Source organism: Dermacentor andersoni, chromosome 4, assembly GCF_023375885.2.
Source record: "Dermacentor andersoni chromosome 4, qqDerAnde1_hic_scaffold, whole genome shotgun sequence".
NCBI lineage: Eukaryota > Metazoa > Arthropoda > Arachnida > Ixodida > Ixodidae > Dermacentor > Dermacentor andersoni.
Genome location: NC_092817.1, coordinates 6896592 through 6914375, shown reverse-complemented (window position 1 = coordinate 6914375; position 17784 = coordinate 6896592). Strand labels below are relative to the sequence as shown.

At 46.4% G+C, this 17784-nt stretch overlaps 1 protein-coding gene across 2 annotated transcripts in view; it reads left to right on the top strand.

Annotated features, from left to right (window-relative positions):
* The window catches only part of LOC126535926 (uncharacterized), a 67066-nt gene that overhangs the window by 26098 nt on the left and 23184 nt on the right, over positions 1-17784 (top strand). The window lies entirely within an intron of this gene.

The window sequence follows — 17784 nt, the reverse complement described above, 5'->3', positions numbered from 1 at the left end:
TTGACGCTCAGCGATTTCCGAAGCTGTCATCGCTGTAAGAGACGGGAAATCTTCTTCTTCTGAAGGAGTCGACTCCACTGGTGAGCGGGACAAGCAGTCAGCATTGTTATGTTTTCTTCCAGACCTGTACACGACAGTAATGTCGTATTCTTGGAGCCTCAGGCTCCACCTCGCAAGTCGTCCAGATGGGTCTTTTAGGTTTGCCAGCCAGCAAAGAGAATGGTGATCGCTGACTGCACGGAACGGCCTGCCGTAAAGGTATGGTCGGAACTTGCTGATGGCCCATATGACAGCCAAACACTCCTTTTCCGTCGCAGAGTAATTTGTTTCAGCTTTCGAGAGAGTGCGGCTAGCATACGCTATGACTTTCTCTTCCCCATTTTGCCACTGAACTAAAACCGCGCCGAGACCGAGATTGCTTGCATCTGTGTGGACTTCTGTGTCCGCTGTCTCGTCGAAGTGGGCGAGGATCGGTGGGGCTTGCAATCGTCCCTTTAGTTCATTGAACGCAACCTCTTGTTCAGCATGCCACATGAAGGGTACGTCTTCTTTAGAAAGTTTCGTCAGAGGTTCGGCAATTTTCGAGAAGTTTTCGACAAATCGCCTGTAATAAGCGCATAGTCCCAAAAATTGCCGTACCGTCTTCTTGTTTGTAGGCTTTGGAAATCGTGCAACAGCAGCAGTCTTGTCGGGATCCGGAGCAGTACCTTGCGCGCTAATTACGTGACCCAGGAAACGAAGTTCTTGGAATCCAAACTGGCACTTTTCCGGTTTAATGGTTAGGCCTGCCGAGCGGATGGCTTGAAGCACTAAACGCAGCCTCTGGAGATGCTGGTCGAATGTTGCGGAAAATACCACTACGTCGTCTAGGTAAACTAAGCATGACTGCCATTTAAGACCCGAGAGGACACTGTCCATCATGCGCTGGAATGTCGCCGGCGCACAGCAGAGACCGAATGGAAGCGCTTTGAACTCATACAGGCCATCTGGGGTTACGAAAGCAGTTTTTTCACGGTCTCTTTCGTCTACTTCAATTTGCCAATATCCGCTCTTGAGATCTAATGAAGAGAAAAATTTTGCATGTCGTAGGCGATCCAACGTGTCATCAATGCGGGGAAGGGGGTATACATCCCGCCTGGTCACACTGTTCAATTTCCGGTAATCAACACAGAATCTCAATGTATTGTCCTTCTTTCTCACAAGGACTACCGGCGACGCCCATGGGCTGTTTGATGGCTGAATGACATCGTCCTCAAGCATCTCTTGCACCTGACTCTTTATGATCTCTCGTTCAACCGGTGACACTCGGTACGGATGTTGGTATACTGGCCTGGTCGCTTCGTCTGTTATTATACGGTGTTTAACAATTGGTGTGCGCCGTACCTTTGACGAGGTGGAGAAACATTCTGCGAATTCATTTATAAGGTCCTCCATCATTTCTTTCTGGGCTGGCGTCAGACTTTGGTTGATCGCAACTGATGTTACGGCGTCATGCATAGTTTGGACAGCAGGTGGCCTTAATGCTAAGCTACATACATCTGTGACCGCAGTAGCGCTGTGCAGGAAGGCGATGGCTGTGCTCTTTGCGACGTGCTGAAATTCACTTCCGAAGTTCGTCAGCAATACATCAGCACACCCATCGCGTAGTTGAACAATTCCTCGTGCTACGCAAATGCCTTTTTTCAACAGTAGCTCGGCGTTGGCCTCCGCTATACCTTCCGAGTCGTCGAATGCTTCGTTTCTTACGCGAACCAGCATGCTGCATCGTGGTGGTACGGTTATGTCATCGTCGGTAACCCGCAAGGCAACGTGTTCTACCTCCTCCGACTCTTGCATGTCTATAGCCTGCTTCGTAGAAAATGACACGCTAGAATTCTGCAGGTTGATTATGGCACCATTTGTTAGGAGAAAGTCCATTCCGAGTATTACATCCTTCGAACATTCTGGTAGCACGACAAAATCAGCGACGTAAGAAAAACCCCGAATTCCGATTCTCGCTGTACATCTACCCAGGGGCGTAATGAGGTGCCCACCAGCCGTACGTATCTGGGGTCCACTCCATGGCATCAAAACTTTTTTCAATTCCTTCGTGAGTGCATATCTTACGACGGAATAATCGGCACCTGTGTCAACTAATGCACTCAATTCATGACCGTCTATTGTAATGCGCAAGTCTGAAGAAATTCTCTGTTCACTTATCTTATTCATCCGCTTCTGTTCGTCGCGGCTGCTCAGTAAACTTGACGGAGGATCTTGGCTTTTTCGAACGTCAGCGGCCTCGCCTCCACAGGTCGCTCGCTTCAGTTTTCCGGACGTGGGCTCAGTGAACGACGCCTTGGTGAAATCGAGGATGGCCGTGGACTTGGTGATCGGTAGCGTGCAGACGCTGATGATCGGGGCTGGTGTTGGTATCTAGCAGCCGGATCCTGTTGTCGGGTCAAGTAGTCCTGAATTTCGGTGGGTCTTTCGCCATTACGGGGGCAAGGTGCATTTATCGTAAAGCCGCGAAGACCTGCTCTGCGATATGGGCACATTCTGTAAAGGTGTCCAGCTTCCCCGCAGTGGAAACAGAGTGGTGTCCGGTCGGGTGCACGCCACACGTCACTTTTTCGTGGCCTCAGCTCTGCTAGAAGGGGTCCACTGCGCAGAGTCGGCTGGCGGCTGCTGGGAGTCGCGAATGCATGCCTGGTCGGTTGGCATAACACATCAGCGTACGTTGGCACGCGACGTACGGGTGGTGGTTGGTCATGATGAGCAGGCGGTTCCTCACGTCCCGGCTGCAGAATGGCGTGGCGAACTTCATCTCGAATGACGGCGGCGAGAGTTGAGACTGTCGGCGTGGCTTCCGGTAGCTGCAGCTTTCGAAGCTCCTCCTTTACGATTGATCTCACCAGTTCTCTTAGTGCTTCGGTGTTACTGCCTGGGCCTGCTGACAGGATATCGGCCGGTGCGCTGGTGACATCACGATTGTAGTGATGGGCACGCTGCTGCAGCGCCTTCTCTATGGTCGTCGCTTCGGCGCGAAACTCAGCAACACTGTGTGGTGGGTTGCGGACGAGTCCTGCAAACAGCTCCTGCTTAACGCCACGCATCAGATGGCGTAATTTCTTCTCTTCGGTCATGTTTGGATCAGCGCGCGTGAAGAGACGGGACATGTCCTCGATATACATGCCGACACTTTCGTTAGTGCGCTGGTTTCTGGCTTGTAGGGCGTGCTCTGCCTTCTCTCGCCGATCGGTGCTGGCATACGTGGCAAGCAGCTGTCGCCGAAATTCTTCCCACGAAGATAGTGTCGCTTCATGATTGACGTACCACGTCCTCGCTGAGTCTTCTAACGCGAAGTACACGTTGCGAAGCTTCCGTGTCTCGTCCCAGCCGTTGAAATCTGCCACTCGCTCGAACTGCTCTAACCAGTCTTCCACATCTTCGAACGTATCGCCGTGGAAGGACTCGGGCGTGCGTGGCGGGTACACGATGAGCTGGGATGATGCCACTGGGCTGGTCATGGTTGCACCGTCGCTGATAGCTGTTGCCCGCACTGCTGCAGCAACAGGAAGCGGTCCGAACTCGGGTGGGTCTCCACGGATGCGGCGGCTTGTGCGCTGGTGTACTGGAGTCAGTTCCCTGGGTTCCAATCGCTGAGGGTCGGGGCTCCGTTCTCTTACGAACTGGGGACTTCCAATCATACCCCGCACCTCCACCAGAAATGTAGCACTCTTAAATGAAGCACACTAAACACACTGGTTTATTGTGGGCGAACTTGTGCCCGGAAACTCAATTATTAAGTATTCATACACTTTGAAAAAAGAGTTAACAGCAGCCAATTTCACAGTCAACCGCGTCTCTCCGCCGAACGCACTTTTCACGCGCCCCGAAGGCCAAGAGCCACGCCGTGGCTTCTCATTGGACGGCAGACTCGGGCGCTGCCGTGAGCGCGTGCACGGGAGACACGCGCTGTATCGCCATGCGCGAGGCGTTGCTGGCGCTCTTCTAATGGCGATTTTAGCGATGAGACGCTTCGAAAGGTGCCTCACGAGAGTGCTTGTACCCGGCATGTGGAGAGCTCTCTGCGGCAATATTACACAACTGGTATCACAGGCTTGAGTCCAGGCCCGTGTCACCTAGGAAACGTGAAAGTGCACGCATTGTCTCTGTCGTCTCCGACAGTGGTCCATTGTGTAAATGTCTCAATGTATCTGCCATTGTCAGTCTTTCGCGCGCATATTCAGGGCACACCACGAGCACATGTTCTATAGTCTCTACAGCGCCGCACACTGAACAGTCCGGGGAGTCTGTCCGTCCAATAATGTGCAAATATTTGCGCGTAAAGGCGACGCCTAATCGCAGTCTGTGTATCAGGCATGTATGAGGGCGTGGAATTCCCCGCAGAATAGGAAATTTTATATCGGGATCCAGCCTTTTAAGGCGGACGTGACGAGCGTCTGGCTGGGCCCAGTATCTTCTCGTCGCACTCCTCATTAATTTCGACAGGAGGCAAGTGATGTCCGGTCTGGAGAATGGCACTACAGTTCGCAGGCCATTGCTGAGGGCGCGCTTTGCTGCAGCATCGGCCATCTCATTACCGTTGAGCCCACAGTGTCCCGGGATCCATTGGAACACTATGCGGTGGTGTTTTTCTTGAGCGCATGAAAGTAGCTCGGGGATCTGCAGTGCCAGAACCTGATATGCGGTGTGGCGTAGGAAGCATCCCAAAATTTGCAGCGCGGGTTGTGAGTCCGTGAAAATGCACCACTCTTGAGGTCTTTCCTCGCAGATGTGGCGAATCGCTTCCCGAATAGCCACAAGCTCTGCAGCGGTTGATGTAGAATTATGGTCTAGTACGAAACCTCGAGTCATCTGTTGGGCTGGTATCACCACAGCTGCTGTCGATGCCTTTGGTGACTCGGAGCCGTCTGTGTAAACATGAACATATTGTCGCGAAAAGTGTATAGCGCGGGCCTCTTTGCTTACCTTCGGGGAATTTTGTGGGCTCCTCGACGCGGGGGCAACCCCTGTACCCCAAATAACCGCGACGGCGCCGCGGGCAGGTACTGACCGCCCGGCCGCCGCGCCTGACGTCACACGTGCACCTGACGCGTCTTCGTCCCACGCTCGGCTGTCAAAAGCCGATTAGTTAGGGTCAGAGTGCTTTTGTGTACGGAGTGTTGACGCGACCATTTCTTGACCCCTTGAACTCTGACGCTCATTGGATAATGTCGGCTTGCCTGATTGGTCGGGGTAACGAAATACCTCATTGGTGGAGAAAAGTGTCTCTTGGATGCTGTGTAAACTTATTTAAGGAGTAGTTCGAGTAGTTTTGAGTGAGCAAGTAGACAGCAGCAGACACGGCGCAACTTCACCAGGGGAGACCAGGCCGGTCAGGCAGGCCGACGACGACGGGTATGACATCGTTCTGTTTGTAAATATTTTTATCCAGTTTAAACTTATTACGGCAAATGCCAAGCGAATAAACTTAGTTATTGAAATGCTACTCTCGTCGTCGTACCTGCGGATTTGGACTGACTGCTGCCAGAGCTCATCCCCATTCATCTTCGTCCCCCTGGTGAGTTGATGCGTCTGATATCTCACGGCTGCGTCACTTCGCTACAATATGTCTCGTATTCTGACTAGATGTGCGCGAGAGCAAGTTGTTGTAGTCCACTGACGGGAACCAATGATTTCTTTAGTATGCCGGGGACATGTACGCATACGGAAGGTTGAACCATCACCCATGGTGGTTTGACGGGGTGATATGGAAGGGCATAGCCTGATGTTATGTGGGGTAGATGGCAGCGGAGTGCACTTGTGAAACTGCTGTCCGGCCGCTCATGTAGAACCGACGTCAATGGATGGCAATGGTGTCGGGTCAGTGAGCGTAAATACACACGAAGTGGTTCGTGGGACAGGTATATCGATAATGGGCATACGTGGGCTTCCTCAATTGTGCCGTTGTTGGAGGCACAATTAACTTCCCAAATAACTTCCCAAATAACAATACGAGTCGGTTGTGGCACTAAACTAGGTAGAGCAGTAAACGAGGAAATTCAAAAGAACTGTAACTTCCCAAATAACAATACGAGTCGGTTGTGGCACTTAACTTGGTAGAGCAGTAAACGAGGAAATCCAAAAGAACTGTGATTGTTCCACAAATGCATCATTATCATCATCATCATCATCATCATCATCATCATCATCATCATTCTGGTTATGCCCACTGCAGGGCAAAGGTCTTTCCCATACTTCTCCAACTACCCCGCTCATGTACTAATTGTGGCCATGTCCCTGCGAACTTCTTAATCTCATCCGCCCACCTAACTTTCTGCCGCCCCCTGCTACGCTTTCCTTCCCTTGGAATCCAGTCCGTAACCCTTAATGACCATCGGTTATCTTCCCTCCTCATTACATGTCCTGTCCATGCCCTTAAAACGTTTTGTGCGCAAACAAACAGGGACGGAGAATAGGGGCAACACAAGGACGAGCGCTATTCTTCGTCCCTGTTTGTTTGCGCACAAAAAGTTTTAAAATGAATCTGTTCCAACTAGGCCGACTCGCAGTTGTGCTGCCCATGCCCATTTCCTTTTCTTGATTTCAACTAAGATGTCATTAACTCGCGTTTGTTCCCTCACCCAATCTGCTCTTTTTTTATCCCTTAACGTTACACCCATCATTCTTCTTTCCATAGCTCGTTGCGTCGTCCTCAATTTGAGTAGAACCCTTTTCGTAAGCCTCCAGGTTTCTGCCCCGTACGTGAGTACTGGTAAGACACAGCTGTTATACACTTTTCTCTTGAGGGATAATGACAACCTGCTGTTCATGATCGGAGAATGCCTGCCAAACGCACCCCAGCCCATTCTTATTCTTCTGATTATTTCAGTCTCATGATCCGGATTCGCGGTCACTACCTGTCCTAAGTAGATGTATTCCCTTGCCACTTCCAGTGCCTCGCTACCTATCTAAACTGCTCTTCTCTTCCGAGACTGTTAAACATTACCTTAGTTTTCTGCAGATTAATTTTTAGACCCACCCTTCGGCTTTGCCTTTCCAGGTCAGTATAAGCATGCATTGCAGTTGGTCCCCTGAGTTACTAAGCAAGGCAATATCATCAGCGAATCGCAAGTTACTAAGGTATTCTCCATGAACTCTTATCCCCAATTCTTCCCAATCCAGGTCTCTGAATACCTCCTGTAAACACGCTGTGAATAGCATTGGAGAGATCGTATCTCCCTGCCTGACGCCTTTCTTTATTGGGATTTTGTTGCTTTCTTTATGGAGGACTACGGTGGCTGTGAAGCCACTATAGATATCTTTCAGTATCTTTACGTACGGCTCGTCTACACCCTGATTCCGTAGTGCCTCCATGACTGTTGAGGTTTCGACTGAATCAAACGTTTTCTCGTAATCAATGAAAGCTATATATAAGGGTTGGTTATATTCCACACATCTCTCTATCACCTGATTGATAGTGTGAATATGGTCTACTGTTGAGTAGCTTTTACGGAATCCTGCCTGGTCCTTTGGTTGACAGAAGTCTAAGGTGTTCCTGATTCTATTTGCGATTACCTTGGTAAATACTTTGTAGGCAACGGACAGTAAGGTGATCGGTCTATAAATTTTTCAAGTCTTTAGCGTCCCCTTTCTTATAGATTAGGATTATGTTAGCGTTCATCCAAGATTCCGGCACGCTCGAAGTCATGAGGCATTGCGTATACAGGGTGGTCAGTTTTTCTAGATCAATCTGCTCACCATCCTTCAACAAACCTGCTGTTACCTGATCCTCACTAGCTGCCTCCCCCTTTGCATAGCTCCCAAGGCTTTCTTTACTTATTCCGGCCTTACTTGTGGGATTTCAAATTACTCTAGAATACTCTCTCTTCCATTATCGTCGTGGGTACCACTGGTACTGTATAAATCTCTATAGAACTCCTCAGCCACTTGAACTATCTCATCCATATTAGTAATGATATTGCCGGCTTTGTCTCCTAACGCATACATCTGATTCTTGCCTATTCCTAGTTTCTTCTTCACTGCTTTTAGGCTTCCTCCGTTCCTGAGAGTATGTTCAATTCTATCACTATTATACTTCCTTACGTCAGCTGTCTTACGCTTGTTGATTACCTTCGAAAGTTCTGCCAGTTCTATTCTAGCTTAGGGTTAGAGGCTTTCATACATTGGCTTTTCTTGATCAGATCTTTCGTCTCCTGCGATAGCTTACTGGCATCCTGTCTAACGGAGTTACCACTGACTTCTATTGCACACTCCTTAATGATGCCCATAAAATTGTCGTTCATATCTTCAACACTGAAGTCCTCTTCCTGAGTTAAAGCCTAATACCTGTTCTGTAGCTTGATCCGGAATTAATCTTTTTTCCCTCTTACCGCTAACTCATTGATCGGCTTCTTATGTACCAGTTTCTTCGGTTCCCTCCTCAAGTCTAGACTAATTCGAGTTCTTACTATCCTATGGGCACTGCAGCGCACCTTGCCGAGCACGTCCACATCTTGTATGTTGCCAGGGTTAGCGCAGAGTATAAAGTCTATTTCATTTCTAGTCTTGCCATTCGGGCTCTTCCACGTCCATTTTCGGCTATTCCGCTTGCAGAAGAAGGTATTCATTATCCGCATATTATTCTGTTCTGCGAACTCTACTAATAACTCTCCCCTGCTATTCCACAAATGTATATTCCTCTATAGTTTTTTCCAGAGCTAATTCAAAAAACGCTGTTTTAAACGGATACAACTTAAGTCTCCAATGAAGCGCCGCCCACGCCCTCATAACCGCCAGCCACTGTTCCTCCGCGAGGCTGCAAATAATTCGCACTTCAAATTTTGCCTGTTACCCAAATCAGGCGGTAACTACGAAAATAAATTTATTAGCGCGTAAATTTATACGTTAACTTTCCCTCGCCTATATAGTGGAATGATGAATGCCTACTTTGTTATTGAACTGAAATTAAATGCTTGCTTCGCTGCAACTATGCAGCATATTGTAATGTTGCACTTCAGTTGGCAGTGAAATTTCATGAGTAAAACGGGCTCATCAGTGAGATGTACCACAGACTTTTAAAGATTTAATTAATTATGGAGTTTTACGGATGCCGAAACCATGAGTCATGCCGTAGTGGGAGACTCCGGCAATTCGTACTACCTGGGGTTCCTTAACGTGCACCTAAATCTAAGTATATGAGAGTCTTCGCATTTCGCCCTAATCGAAAATGCGGCCGCCGTGGCCGGGATTCGATCCCGCGACCTCGTGCTTCGCAGCCCAACATCATAGCCACTATGGACTATGGGACCTCCTTATGTATACTACGCACGTGTAATTATCTGTATTTTTACTAATAAATAAATTATGAAATTATAAGCAACCACGGCAGGTAGACTTTTGAAGAGTGAAATGCTAAGACTCCATACACTTTGTCCATGTCTGTTGCACACCTCATTGCTACCGTCAATGAAAAGACTCTTCAAGAACAGCAGGTGCTCCGCAGGTATCAAGTACGACGCCATTTTGAAAAGGCCGCATGACGACGACTTTGTTTCTGTGATTGGCTGGCAGAGTAACACAACTCCGCGTGGGCCGTGTGCCTCGTTTGTCAACTGCTGTTTTGTTTTTTAAGTTGTACGCTACCATAGAAATCTTTATTTTACACTTTCGCTTTTATAAAATGTTCTTGGCAGTGTTCTTTCTGTGCTTCTTTCCTGCGCGAGTTCATTTGATGTGGTTTCTCGCTTGCCTAGTAAAGGAATATTTCTATTTTGCGGGTTCACGCCTCCTTACGGCGAATGGCGGGCGTTATTAAAATTTGTACTAGTAAAGGTACCACCGCTCATTTGCATAGAAAAGTTACCTTGGGTTGCCCCCTCCCCCCCGAAATAAAATTCTGGGTACGTGCCTGATATATATATATATACACTGTGCATGGACCTCGTACAGACTTGTGTATGCCACGTGTCAGAAACTTATACAAACAATATTTCCGATAAACAGAAAAATGAAATAAACAATCAGCAAGATTTCGCACAAATGTGAATAAGTTTATGGCAAATATGCTATTCCCAGTAACACTCTCCGTAGTTCTTCGAATGTAATTTGTGCGACGTCAAAGAGCTGTTCTCTACTAACTGCAGTTAGAATGTGGGCAGGAGGAACTGTAGCACGTGTTTGCCATAAGTTTTGCGACGTTTTTGAATTTGTATTTCTTTCGGTTTGCGTGTATTATATATTATTATGTTGTAGTCCAGCTAGTGTTTGTACTGGCGACACGCTTTATTACTGTACATGGAATATACCTTAATACTATGTTTTATGATAAAGGTCCCCTTGTGTGAAAAACCAGTGTGTATGATGACAACCAAAAACATCGGGGGGAGGGAGGGGGATTGCAAGCGCTACACTCGCTCGTCTCCGTAAAGAAGCGACGTTCAAATGTGCACCGACTCTTTCTATTTGTTCACTCTGTCGCTAAAGGTTGCACACACATGCTCAACGTTGTGCTTCCGCGCGCAGAGATGGCTTGAAGGCCAGAAAGCTTCAAGATTGCGTTCTTTACTAAACCAGTGGAAAATGGCTGTAGCTGCATTGCCGAAGGTACGCATGTCGGGCCGTTGTTTCACAGTAATTAGCGACGTCTGCGTGATCGACGAGTGAATGTAACTGGTCAGTTATGTCGCACAATAAGCGAAATTAATTATGGGACAGGCGCTTAGGCACGCGCTCCCCGCATCATTTAACTAGCGCCGAAATACACGAAGCACGGTGTTCATGCAGCAGTGCTAATCAGTGCCTGAAATTGAAGCAATCGACGCTAATTTCAGCAGCAAGGAAAAACAGAAAATGGAATTCTTTGTAATTAACGAAAGGTAAATATAAATGCCGAATTACAAGCAAATGTAGGAGTGTTGCCATTTTAAATTATTTCACATTCACTCTACAAAATGTGCGCTGAGAAATTATAGGTGACATCCGAATGCTGGAAAACTGATGGACGCCGCTGTGTGACGGCGCTCTGCAGGCGTCGCAAATCCTCGAAATTATTTCACAAGAAGATAGTTCGTTACGTAGTCACTTAACCCACCAGATAACTTTTTGCCAAGGCCGCTTTGACTGTTTGTGTACTTACGTGCTTTGTGCATGGAGAGGGGGTTCACTTCCCCCCAGGTCAGCGGGCCAACCGTTTTGGGGTCAGAAGGACGGCGTCGATTCCCCGGCTTCCGAGACAATTGCGGTATGGAGACGCCATCGGGGTTTGAGGCGGCCTAGCAATAACTTGTACGGACCTGGCGTGTTTTCCTGAGGCCGTCACTGACTACGTAGAAATGAGAGGGCAACGGCAATTTAATATTCTACGGTTTTCCTGACACTAACCCGAAGGAAACATACGTTCAATCGGAGCAAATAATCATAAGCCACTGTCTTGAACGCTTTGGTCTTATAGTCGAGCCCAAAGATATAGAGCGAGCACATCGACTAGGGCGTTACACCACTAACCGCAAACGACCCATCATAGTGAAGCTTTCATCTTTCCAAACTAAATAATCTATCCTCTCAAACGGTCCAAAACTAAAAGGCACAAATTTCAGCATTGGGGAAGACTTCACGCGTCCAGTTCGAACCGCCCGAAAACAGCTCATTGCCTTTGCTAGGAACAAATCCGTACCATTTTCATTACGTTACAAAACATTGCATATTGGAGCCCAGCGATATATCTTTGACACTGCAGCAGGAATTGTCAAAGCCGTATCGTAGGGATCATGTCGCCGTCTGCAACCACGCCATCAGCACCATGAATGCGCAAGAGCGAATCTTTCATTTTCTGTACTTTATACTAACATACGTAGTTTTCTTCCCAAACGCGTGCTCCTGTCTAATCTAGTAGAATCAACCGGCAGTAGTATACTGATTTCTGAAGTGAAGGCGCTAAAAAGACGGAGGACAAAGAAGAAACACACACACACAGGGCGCCTGTGTGTGTGTGTTTCTTCTTTGTCCTCCGTCTTTTTAGCGCCTTCACTTCAGAAATCATGCTTAACCAACACGCCCAACTATCCATCCTAACGTAGTATACTGATACTAACAGAAACATGGCTCAATCACGACATTTCAGATACGGAGGCACTGGCTGACTTGCCGAACTTTAACATTTTTCGCCACGACCGCAAAAATGCACGTGGCGGGGGCGTACTTATCGCCACTAACAAAGAACTATCATGCTCTCTAATCATTACATCTTCACAACTGGAATCGCTATGGGTAATGTGTCGTGCCCCTCCCGAAGCAATAATACTTGGGGTATGCTACAGGCCCCCTCGATCTGATCCAGATTTCGCCCTCGAACTTAATGAAATATTATCCCAGCTTACTAAAAAACACCCCAATGCACACATCCTCCTTTATGGAGACTTCAATTTCCCTAGCATTAATTGGCTCAATCAGGCTTCACCAACTTCAGGAAATACCGAAGCAAGCGAATTTATCAATGTTTGTCTCAACTTTGACCTCATCCAACAAGTAACAGAACCGACGCGCGTCACTTGTGAATCCTCAAACATTCTAGACCTTGTACTAACGAATAACCCCGAAAGCTTAAAATCTATCGCATATTTACGAGAAATCAGCGATCACAAAGTCATTCATACCACTTTTAACTTCGTCCCCAAAACACGTCCCGTCTTCCGTAAAACAATTCACTTGTACGATAAGGCTAACTATGAAGCAATTAATAAAGAATTACGAGATTTTCTGCCTGTTTTCCAATCCAATTTCGGTTCCCGTTCCCTCAATGACAACTGGCTAGTGATTAAAGACAAAATTACTGACCTACTAATAAATTCATCCCCACGGCGAGCTTTCTTGCCAATAAAAATAAACCATGGTTCTGTAAAAATTTAAAAAGACTCGAAAATAAGAAAAAGCGCCTTTTTCGTACTGCGAAATGTGATGGAAGTCCGAGCGCATGGGACAGCTACTATTCTGCGGAAGACGCTTATTACACTGCAATTCGGAAAGCGCAAGAAACATTTTATCATAACGACTTAGCTAAAATTCTAAAAACTAACCCTAGAAAATTTTGGGAAGTCATAAACCCGCAACAAACACATGAAGTCACACTTACAAGCGATAAAGAGGAATTTATGAGCGACGCTGTTTGTGCTGACACTTTTAACATCGCGTTTTCATCCGTGTTCACTGAAGAAGCCGACTTGTCTCTACCTACGCCACCTACTGCGACACTGCCAGTGATGGCCCCTGTTGAAATTTTTGTCGCTGGCATTTCATCACTCATTGACAAATTAAAACTTTCATCATCGGCTGGTGTCGACGATATTAACTCAAAACTGTTAAAAAATACTAAAGAAATTATTGCAGTGTATTTCTCGATGCTCTTCTCACTTTCACTTGAAACAGGAATCTTACCAGACGACTGGAAAGAGGGCAAGGTCATTCCAGTCCACAAATCAGGTAACAAACAATCCCCCCTAAATTACCGCCCCATTTCTCTAACAAGCGTCCCATGCAAAATTATGGAACACGTCATATACTCTCACATTATGCACTTCCTTGACACTAACAATTTTTTTCATCCTTCCCAGCACGGATTCCGTAAATCTTTATCTTGTGAAACCCAACTTGCCATATTTCTTCATGATCTACACTCTAATCTCGACCTCAACCTTCAGACCGATGCAATCTTTCTCGACTTCGCAAAAGCATTCGATACAGTATCACACAAACGCCTTATACTAAAACTCTCCCAGCTGAATTTGCACCCTAACGTTTTCGCATGGATCGTAGCATTTCTGAACAAACGCTCCCAGTTTGTTTCAATTAAAAGTAGCCGCTCCAGCTCCCTCCCTGTAACATCCGGCGTCCCCCAAGGATCTGTACTCGCACCCCTCTTATTCCTCATATATATTAACGACCTGCCTGTACATGTATCCTCCCATATCCATTTATTTGCCGACGACTGTGTCATCTATCGCACAATTACAAAGATTTCTGATCAAACTGCACTCCAACATGACCTTAACCTTGTAAAACAGTGGTGTGACCTTTGGTTAATGAAGCTTAATCCTACTAAATGCAAGCTCGTTTCCTTTCATCGCGAACTTAATCCCCTATCATTCTCATACCTAATCTCCCACTCCACAGTCGAACAAGTTCAAACATACAAATATCTAGGCGTCACCTTATCCTCTGACCTTTCATGGAACGCACACATCAGCAATATCATATCATCCGCGAACAGATCCCTCGGTTTTTTAAAGCGTTATTTGCGTCACGCACCATCAGACATAAAACTTCTCGCGTACAAATCACTCATCAGATCGAAACTAGAATATGCAGCGCCCATCTGGAGCCCGCACCAGGCATACTTAAGAAACGAACTAGAATCTGTACAAAATCGTGCCGCTAGGTTCATCCATTCTTCATATTCATACGACATAAGCATATCATCCCTAAAACGTGAAAGTGACCTTGCTAATCTTTCTGTGCGTCGCCGCATCGCCAGTCTTTGTTTGTTCCACAATTTATTCCACAGTCCGCTCAATCAAGCACCGTATATCATCCCACCGGCGCGCATATCCCCCCGTACGTCCCATCCTTACTCAATCGCACGCGCACGTGCTCGCACCACTACTTTTGCAGCCTCATTTTTTCTTCGCACAGCAGTGGACTGGAATGGCCTTCCCCGGAACATTGCAGCCATCACGTGTTCATCAACTTTTGCGGACAAGTTAACTACATTTGTTTCTCATGAAGATCACTCTCTGTAACATTGATTTGTAAACCCACCCCTTATGTAACACCCCCTAACCGGGGTCTTTAAGGTAATAAAGTGATGTGATGAGTTTTAGAGAAAGAAGGAAAAGAGCTCTGTTTTCCAATATGTTTACCTTTTAAGAGTAAGCCCATCCCTTTGGGTTGTGGCTTAAGAAACTTTTGACTCTCATTGGCAACTGAATCTGTGGGACGGGCCAACGGCCCTACCGCCCTTTTTCTTTGTCTGTTCGGGCTATAATAATAGGGACGACCTGCTGCTGTCTCTCAGACTTGGCTGAAATCAGGATTTCTGATAGATCAGTGAGGCTCCCTACTATGTACGTTAAAACGAGTCTGGGCTCTAACAGTCCAAGAGTCCAAGAGCGAGACCTTGTTTCTCAATTGTTCAAATTTGTAATGTATTTGTTTTACCTGCCATGTATATAGAAAAGCTTACCTATAAATATTTCTTGTACATCTGATCTCCATCGCTTCCTGTCTGCATTTGAACAACAACTGCCGATCATCGTCCGAGAAACTTCACGTTCCAACGGAGAAGCGAGGACAACAGAGAACGAACGAAACTTTACTCCAAGTATGATGTTCCTCCAGTGTTTTCTTTGTATGATTACAGTTCTCAACCGTGTGTCAAAATTTATATTACGCAACAATACTATTACTACTTTGGCTAATCTCCAAGCGAATGCGGGAGCAACGACGACTAGGTTTAGTAAAGAGCCCTGAAAGCTTGTCCACATTCCCAGAGCAGTGTATTATACCGTGAGCGGTCATTGGTTTACTCTGTGCTAACTGAATTAAATTATCTCTCCGAATAAAATTTTGAGCCTTTTCATGGCGGGAATTTTGTAATCAAGTCGTTTTGCAAAAACTATTCTTTCACTGCGATGGAAATCTCTGCCACTATGAACATTGTATGTACTTTTTTTCACTTTTTATATTTTTCACTTGAATTAGTCTGCCTATTATGAATATTACTGCTATTGCAAGTGTAATTTTCTTGCACTACGCGATTTATTGCATAATGTACGCATTTGTATTATTTTAAATGATTTTTGCTGTGGTTAAAATAACTTTATTGTGACGACCAGGCTCGTGTGGCCCTGGACGACACAATAAGTTTCCTTTTTTATTGCCTACTGGGCCGCATCAGCCGCATGCGTACATTTTCACGCTGTGCACGAAGAATACTGAAAAGTGCGTGCCAAATCTAAAATACAGTGATTACAAATCACACCAATATTTTAGTTTATTCCATCCATCGCTATTGGGAATAATAATTCTATTGCAAATTTTTATATATATTACGCGATTTATTGCAAACTATGCAATGTCTCCAAGCTGCATATTGCTAGGGACCTCAGTCAAGCCTACAAGCACGGATTTTAGTCCTGGCCCCTCCTTTCTCGAAGAAAAATTATTTTTTATTGAAACTTTTTAAAATTTCGATTATCACAAACAATCAACGAGCTTCGAACAGGCCCTCTTTAAGATCTATTTAAAACGCGTACAATACATTCATTTCGGTTTATTAAAATTCTACTAATGCGTTCAAGAACATATATTGACACGTGTACTTATCTTAATCGGGCGGCCACGTTTCGCCTCCTAATAAATACTCTCGCACAGCGCGGGACGCGCCTGCATGTATCCGAAGTTTCTGGAAAGTTATCGATGCTTCTATCCGCTTTCTGCTGTCGCCGAACCTTATGTTATCTGATTTCATCACTTGACGCGAATGGTGTAGAACTTTGTGGAAGGCACGCGGGTCCCAACGATTAGTCTGGAACAATCGACGATTGATGTATAAAAGCCGACGCGCTTGACCCGTAGATCAGTTTTTCGACGATCGCCGACCGTGTTCGCCGCTATCGTTGTGCTATAAGTGTAGCCTGTCTTGTGGGCACAGGTTCGCCCAATAAAAGTTAGTTTTGTCGTTCACAGTATTGCTACTGTGTTCTTTGGCGTCACCACCACGTGACAATATATTGGTCGTGCTGTGTCTCAGGACTGACGACCGAACAGCGTAGGTCTTGAAATCTTATCTTGCGCCATGTTTTCTTGATTGTTCTTTTTTTTCGTAGAACAGCTTCGCTAATTAACGTTAGTTGGGAATCACTTTATATGAGGTCGATACTGACAACTGAAGTATACGGCATCAACGAGCTTATTTCACCTTTCGCAGCGAAACACGCAGATATGCGGCCAGATTCTTAAAGTTCTATGCACAGAGGCGTTTGTGCCACGTCCCTTCTTTTTTTTTTTTTCTCGCAATAACTGCCAGCTTTCTTTAGAGTTGCTACTAAGGTAAGAAAACACAACAGGAGGATCACTTTTGTTGCCTCTTTGTTTTTACTAAGTGTATAGAAATCTACATTGGTATCAAGCAGGTGCGTAGACACGGGGGGGTGTCGCCCCGAACACAGCCCCCTCCCCTTCCCTCACTGTCTGTGTAACAGAGGTTCCACCTGCCCTCCTCCCCTGGAAAAATTCTTGACTGTGCCACTGGTGTCAGGTACAATCGCGGACGTATGAAGCAAAGGATTGATGAAACGTTCTTTTTACGTAAACTAAATCAATGAACGAAATTGAAATTCTTGAATTTCCTTTGTAGCAGTGCACGGAACCACCCCGAAAACACGCAGCTTGGGCGCAGTTCGGACGCAGCACCTCGGAAACGCAGTGGTATATCAAAATATTCACAAATTTGCCTGCAGGCGACAAAGGAAAACACATATTGCTATGCACTGATCCGACTGCTGTACAGACGTTTCCCGACGCGCGATGTGAGTGGCATCCGAAGAAGAATCGGAGCATTCCGGCTTTGTGGTATTTCACCTGACGTCCCCGGGCTGTCGTCCGGAAATCCGTTTGTGGTTAGCGTGCCCGTATCGGCACTGCGATGACGTTGGTGCCTTTCTTTCGCGAAAAAGGCGCTCCTCGAGAACCCTCCCGCGTTGACGCCGCAGGTCACGCAGAGAGACCCTGCGCGGGATCTGCAGCCTA